At 47.1% G+C, this 7,415-nt stretch overlaps 1 pseudogene; it reads right to left on the bottom strand.

Moving 5' to 3' along the window:
- Positions 1 to 5,416: 5,416 nt before the first annotated feature.
- On the bottom strand, positions 5,417 to 6,700 carry LOC132005813 (dedicator of cytokinesis protein 7-like; annotated as a pseudogene).
- Between the last annotated feature and the right edge of the window lie 715 nt (positions 6,701 to 7,415).

Below are 7,415 nucleotides of genomic sequence, written 5' to 3'. Positions count from 1 at the left end.
GGGGCCGGCTCCACGCACTGCCCCGCCGGTCTCCTCATGCAGCTCCCTGCCCGATGTTGGGACGCCAGCCCTGGGCGTCTCCTCCATTTCCCCTGTCTCCTGGGCCCTCACTCCCCGATGCTCTCAAGGCGGTCCCCTATCTGACACACACCAAATCCAGGCCTCTCTCTGGCCCCCGGAACCTAGAACTTGTTGAGAGGTCGGAACTTGCACGATTGCTGGGTCAGAGCGTAGCTCTACTTCTAAGTTTTTCCAGACCCTCCATACTGGTTTCCACAATGGCTGTGCAGATGTTTATTCCTATCAGCAGCACTCGAGGGCTCCTTTTCCCCCCACGCCCTCAGCAACGCTCCCTGTTTCCTGTCTGATAACTGCCATTCATGCTGCCAGGTGTGGGGTGATGCCCTGCGGAGGTTTGGGTTCACACTTCCTTCATGAGGAGTGATGTCGAGCACCTTTTCATTGACCTGTTGGCCAACTATGTTTTCTTTGGAAAAATATCTATTCAGATTTACTTCCCATTTTTTAATTAGACTGCACCTTTTAAAGTTTTATTTTAATTTTTTTTAAGATTTTATTTATTTATTTGACAGACAAATCACAAGTAGGCAGAGAGGCAGGCAGAGAGAGAGGATAAAGCAGGCTCCCTGCTGAGCAGAGAGCCCGATGCAGGGCTCGATCCCAGGACCCTGAGATCATGATCTGTGTTGAAGGCAGACACTTAACGACTGAGCCACCCAGTCACCCCTAAAACTGTAACTTCTGAAATCTATGGGCTTAACCATCCTGGCAGGTCTCTGGAATTTCCAGCTTGCTCCTGTCCTAGACAGATCAATAGCCTTACAGAGCTGAGTGGCTGGGACAGGGCCAGCTAGTGGGACTCTGGCCCCGGCTGACACTCGGTCTGGGAGAGGTACTGATAAAGGCAGGTGAAGGTGTTGGAACTCTCCTCCTCTCCCAGACACCCATAAGCTTCCATCACCTGGCTTATGTCGTAAGGGGCAGAGGACAAGGCGGGCACCGTGGCCACCAGCCTGTCCAGCTCAGGGTCACAGTCTCCAACACCTGCCTCTGGGGGATGGGGACATTTGGGGAGAGTGAGTCTGCTGTGGGCCAGGTGTGTGGGTGCTGGGGCTGTGTTCCTCCTGGCTGCAGGGGTGGGGCGTGGAAGCCCCGCTTCTTGTCCTTTCTCGACACTCTTTCTCCATTTAACTCGGCGGTTCTTAAACCAAACCTGTGGAGTGAAGAGGGGAGATTGGGGTGTGGGGGGGTGTGAATCCAGAAAGTGAAAGGGACCCAGGATGGTGGCCGTTCATCTTCCTTGGGAACCAGTCTTCCTTGGGGAGGCAAGGGGGGCTTCTGCACACTGTACCTGAGGCTGGGGAGGAGCTATTTCTTACCCGTGGCCAGGATGGAGAAAGAAGAAAGAAGGGGAGGGCTTGGACCCCAGAGCAGGAGTCAGGGGGACTCTGCCAAATGCCAGGAGCTCTCTGCAGGACAAAGGGTCAAGGCTCCATAGGACAGTATACAGTATGGGGTCTGGCTAAGGAGGTCCTCAAGAAGGATCTTTGTTATCCTCTCTGATGGATGCACACAGAAGAGGAGCATTCCAGAAGGGATCTGCAATGCCCTGGGTGTGATTCTAGCTGGAGACCTCTGGTCTGGTTGCTTAGTGCCCTTACTGAGCAAGTCCCTGCGACGAGCTTCTGCAAACAATGGCGTGTCTGACTTTAAAGGATGGCCCTTCTGATCTTTGTGGTTTTGTGTGAGGCACAGTGTAGGACAAGTGCTCCATAGGCAGAAAAGTTCCATGTTGACAGTGCCGGAGAAGCTACCATGCCATTTTGTGCCTCAGTTTATCCCCCGTGTAAAATGGGTATTTCTAGCACAAGAGTCGGGTTACTGACGCTTGCTCCATACAGGAGGGTTAGTTGTGATTATTTGGTCTCGAGACAAAGGGAAGGGAGAGGGAGCCGGCATGCGGGGGAAGCGTCTGGGGAGCACTGGGCAGGCCTGGCGCACGCCCCAGGGGATCAGACCTGCACTACCGTGTATTGCAAATTGATTTTTGATGCCAGTGACTCCTGGGTGACATAATCTGGAAACTGAGTCAGACTAAACAAGGCTTCCAGCTCTGCTTTCTGATGTGAGGTGAAGGAGGTACGTTCTCGGCTTCTCTTCAGTTTGGCTGAGGAGAAGGGGACACTTGGTTAGCCCGAACCCGCCATCTCGCTGTGTGGTGTGAGCGCAGACCCTGGAACTCAGTCTGGCCCCTCATTAGCCCAGCTCTCTGCCCTGGCGCTTTGGTTCCTGCTCAGCGCTAACGTGTGCTGCGTGGGAGAATCTGTTCTAAACAAGAAAAGGCCAGTCTCTCCAGTGCTGTGTCCACTTTTCCTCTCCCATTTTTGACTCAAGGAAACCATGTGCCTCTGGGTGTCACTCTTCCCCCGTTTAATCTGGGCTCACAACAGTCCCATCCAGACTGGGGTCCTAAGCAGTCTCCTGGATCTCTGGGTGCCTCTTAGAAGGAAGTGAGGTTTGGTAGTTAGAGAAAGGGCTCTTTTTTTGGAGAGAATGTACATTTACCAAATTTGGCCAAACACTGTGGACTCTGAAGCTGTATTAAGCTCAAAAGAAAAATATTCACAGTTGCACCCAAAATATTACATGGGGGGGTGGTTAAATGGGTAAGATTTCCTAATTTTTAAGGAAAGACCACTCCATGATACAGTGAATTATTCCAGATGGGAAAAAAAAAAAAAGTTATCACCTCCCAGCCAGCATTGGGATCCCATCACCTTCGAGTGGTAGCTCAGATCAATGCGTACTGGCTCACTACTGTTAAATGGTCACGTGTTTCACAAACCTCAATGCATTGGCGGCCTGAGATCCAATATTTTTGGAGTGTTTGCATCACCGTAATTGGCAGACAGTACAGATTCGGGCCCCTTACCTGCTGGCCGGTGTGCCATTCCTGCTTGGGTGGTAGGAAGCCTTTGCTCAGACCTGCTGCTGTCCTCATCCGTTCCTTGGGTGGGAGTACAAAGGATGTAAATCCAAAGGCCCTGCATTTCCCCAGATCCCCCCACCGCCCCCTCTGAAAGGCTACTCCCCGACATGCTTCCATCCATCCACTCAGAGGCCCCCAGTACAGCAGGGAACAGTAAATACATGTTACCAATACAGGAATGTGACTAAGGATGTGGAGGACCGGCCCCTACAACAGAAAATCATCCAGTGCCCGGTGTCAGTACTGCCCGGACTGCAAAACCCTCATGTAATCCAATATTTTTGCTAAGATTTAATTTTGAAATATATCAAAAATACCTCTCACGGGGGGCGCCTGGGTGGCTCAGTGGGTTAAGCCGCTGCCTTCGGCTCGGGTCATGATCTCAGGGTCTTGGGATCGAGTCCCGCATTGGGCTCTCTGCTCAGCAGGGAGCCTGCTTCCCTCTCTCTCTCTGCCTGCCTCTCCCATCTCCCATCTACTTGTGATTTCTCTCTGTCAAATAAATAAATAAAATCTTAAAAAAAAAAAAAAAAATACCTCTCACGGGGTGTCGGGTGGCTGAGTCATTAAGCACCTGCCTTTAGCTCAGGTCATGATCCCAGGGTCTCGGGATGGAGCCCCACATCAGGCTCCCTGCTCAGCGGGAAGCCTGCTTCCCCTCTCCCACTCCCCCTGCTTGTGTTCCCTCTCTTGCTGTCTCTGTCAAATAAATAAATAAAATCTTTTTTTTAGGGTGCCTGGGTGGCTCAGAGGGTTAAGCCTCTGCCTTCGGCTCAGGTCATGATCTCAGGGTCCTGGGATCGAGTCCGACATCGGGCTCTCTGCTCAGCAGGGAGCCTGCTTCCTCCTCTCTCTCTCTGCCTGCCTCTCTACCTGCTTGTGATCTCTGTCTGTCAAATAAATAAATAAAATCTTTAAAAAAAAAAGTCTTTTTTTAATGTATCTGCCTTAATTTTCATAATATTTTATTTTATTTTTAAAAGATTTTATTTATTAGAGTCCAGAGCAGAGTGAGAAGGGGTGGCAGAGGGAGAGGGAGAAGCAGACCCCCCACCCATCAGGGAGCCCGATGCGGACTTCCATCCCTGGACCTTGAGATCATGACCTGAGCCAAAGGCAGCCGCTTAACTAACTGAGCCACCCAGACACCCTCGCAATTTTTAAAAAATCTGATCTCCAGGTGACCCCAGGAGCACGAGGTTTTGCCTGATTTTTCTTCCTTTTTGAGTCAGTGATACTGTCTAGCCATTGTGAGGATCGGGCAAGGGGTAGGTGGGCTGCGGGGGGCCTCTGTTGTACTGCGGCCTCAATTATTCTTAAAGGTGCGAGGTCAGACTTTAGTTAAGAACTTGAAGGACCGACAGCGTGCAGCCCACCGACCAAAGTTGACCTTGGCTCTTTATTTACATTCTGTAAATAGTCTGGTCTTTAAAAGGGAAAATATCGGGCGCCTGGGTGACTCAGTGGGTTAAGCCGCTGCCTTTGGCTCGGGTCATGATCTCAGGGTGGGATCGAGTCCCGCATCAGGCTCTCTGCTCAGCAGGGGGCCTGCTTCCCTCTCTCTCTCTCTGCCTGCCTCTACATTTACTTGTGATTTCTCTCTGTCAAATAAATAAATAAAATCTTAAAAAAATAAATAAATAAAAAGGAAAATATCTGCCCCCTAAGAGAAAAAGCTCTTGTTGATCCCTCCCTGGTCATTAAAGGTCACTCAATGTGGCCATCAATACTTCTCTCTCATTCTCTCTCTCTCTCTTTTTTTTTGGAGGTCATTAATATTTTTCTAGAGAATTGTCAGATTTTTCTAATTTTTACATTTAGCAGCCAAGAGATATTTCTATCTTTTTATTTCTGGTATGTTTTTTGGTGCCTTTTTCTACGCTCTTGTTCGGTATCTGTAGATGTTTATTTTGTCTTTTTTTTTTTTTTTTTAAGCGCAAGCATTCTCACATTTAATAGCACCTTTAAAATAAGCATCACTAAAAAAATAAAATAAAATAAGCATCACCACATTTTAAAAGTTTCCAAAATGAATCTATAAATGGTAATATAAATTTGAAAATGCAGACTTAAATTTAACCTTCACTATGGTATCAGAAATGTTAAACACAGTGAATCATTGCCTGGGAGTCGTTAAAATGTCCTTAAACAGGGCGCCAGCATCTTACCAGCACCTTGGAAACGACATGGCCATGAGTCTCAGACTTGTATGATCTATACCTGATACTGTGTGGGCCTCTGTGGTCTTCAGTGGGTAGTCAATGCTATGATTTCCAGAATTAAGTCCCCAAGTCTTGCTTTTCAATAGATCTTAACTTCTTTTCATACCTAGTGTTGAACACAGGGCTCTTCCCAAATGAGGCAAAGTGCATCTAGTTTAGAGATCCATTTAGAGAGTCCACGGGCTTATTGGACTGAAACCACCTGTGGCACGTGACCTCATACAACTAAGGGATCTCTCTGTTTCAGAGGCTGTGAGAACCTTTTAAGGCAATGACAGTTTCTCTCCAGGTCACTTTGATACTACTTTTGATCTGGCCCAGTTAATATTGTTTTACTTTGGGTGCCTGGGTGGCTCAGTGGTTTAATAAGCCTCTGCCTTCGGCTCAGGTCATGATCTCAGGATCCTGGGATCGAGCCCCACACTGGGCTCTCCACTCGGCAGGGATCCTGCTTTCCCCTCTCTCTCTGCTTGCCTCTCTGCCTACTTGTGATCTCTGTCTGTCAAATAAATAAATAAAATCTTTTAAAAATAAATTGTTTTACTTTACTTTTCTTTCTTTCTTTCTTTCTTTCTTTTTTTTTTTTAAGTAAGCACTACACCTAACATGGGGTATGAGCTCAACCCCCAGGTCAAGAGTTGCATGCTCAAAAAAAAAAAAAAAAAAAAAGTTGCTGCATGCTCTACCAACTGAACCTCCCTGTTTTTTCCTTAAAGCATCCTCACACGCCTTTCAGTAAAATCTTCAGAGTAGATCAGTAGTTTATTGTGAAGTCTGAAAAGTTTGGGGTCACTGGCTGTTTCAGATAGGAATACCTAGGCAACTTCCAAAGGCTCCTGATTCCTGGTTGTACGTACAGATCCCTAGAATGCTGTCTAAAGCATTTGGGGTCTGCTGGATCCCAAAGCATTGGAAATGCCACCTGTCAGGTCTTCTGTGTATCTTCAATACCAGCTTCAGCTGGGTTTAGCTGATCTCTCTGTCAGTCACACTGACCCTTGTCTTAGCATAAGGGGAGGTTGAACTGTTCATGAAGCTCCTCATGGACACGACCATCTGAAGCACGTGAAACAGCAAAGATCGTAATTTTGGTCAAAATTCATGATTCTGTCCTTCATCCCATACATGTCAAAGTATGGCTCCATATAGGTAAACTGAGTATATTCCTCATTGAGGTCTAATGTGCACTTGTCTATAGGGTTGGAACCCTTGAATACCTCAACCACATGCTCTCCAACTCTCTCTACAAAATCCCTCCAGCCTGTGAGAGAGTGGTATCTCTGCACACTGGGTGTTGAGGTCTCCTCGTACACAAACCCCTGTCCGTCCACATCCCCAAGCCAGCACTGTAAGAACCAACACAAAAGCAGGTACTCACTGTAGTATTCTTTTAAGTTAATTTCTGCTCTTAATTTTATCACTTCCTACTTTCCCGTTTTACTGATCACTCCCGTGTCTTTACGTTCATAGAGGCTGCAGCTGCCCCTCCCAAGCTCCGAAGCCTAATTACTTTGCTGTCACTTGGTCCTCCAGTTCTCATTTTCTTTAGTTTCCAGATGAAAGAGGGGTTGCGTCTTTAGGAGTTTGCTTCTGTTTGTGATTGCATTAGGTTCTTTGTTTGTTTGTTTACTGTGGTTAAAATATACATAACATTTACCATTTCTACCCTTTTTAAGTGTACAAGCTCAGTGCCAATAAGTGTATTCCCACTGTTGTACAGTCATCCCCAAAATTTCATCATCCCAAACTGAAACTCTGTACCCATTAATAAGACGGTAACTTCACATTTCCCCCCATCCTCTGGCAACCACCATGCTACTTTCCATCTACAAACACATCTAGAGACTTTGTATAAGTGAAGTTGTACGATATTTGTACTTTGGGTATCAGCTCCCTTCACCCAGCAGTATTTCCCATAACATGGGGGTCCACCCATTTGTAGCATGTGTCAGCATCTCCTACCTTTTTAAGGCTGGATAGTATTCTGTTATATGTGTATATCACATTCTGTTTATCCATTCAGGCCATTGATATGTGGGTTGTCTCCACCTTTTGGCTCAGGCGTTATGTTTTTGTTACATGCGTTGCTTCAGAAAATATGGTCCATATGATCAACATCATGATGTGTTGAGGCTTCTTTAGTATGCTGCGTCTTTAATTAAGATGGAATGCATGCTAATAGA

This window comes from Mustela nigripes, chromosome 17, assembly GCF_022355385.1.
Source record: "Mustela nigripes isolate SB6536 chromosome 17, MUSNIG.SB6536, whole genome shotgun sequence".
In the NCBI taxonomy this organism is placed as follows: domain Eukaryota; kingdom Metazoa; phylum Chordata; class Mammalia; order Carnivora; family Mustelidae; genus Mustela; species Mustela nigripes.
Note: the sequence above shows the minus strand (reverse complement) of the source record. Positions and strands in the feature narration are given on the sequence as shown.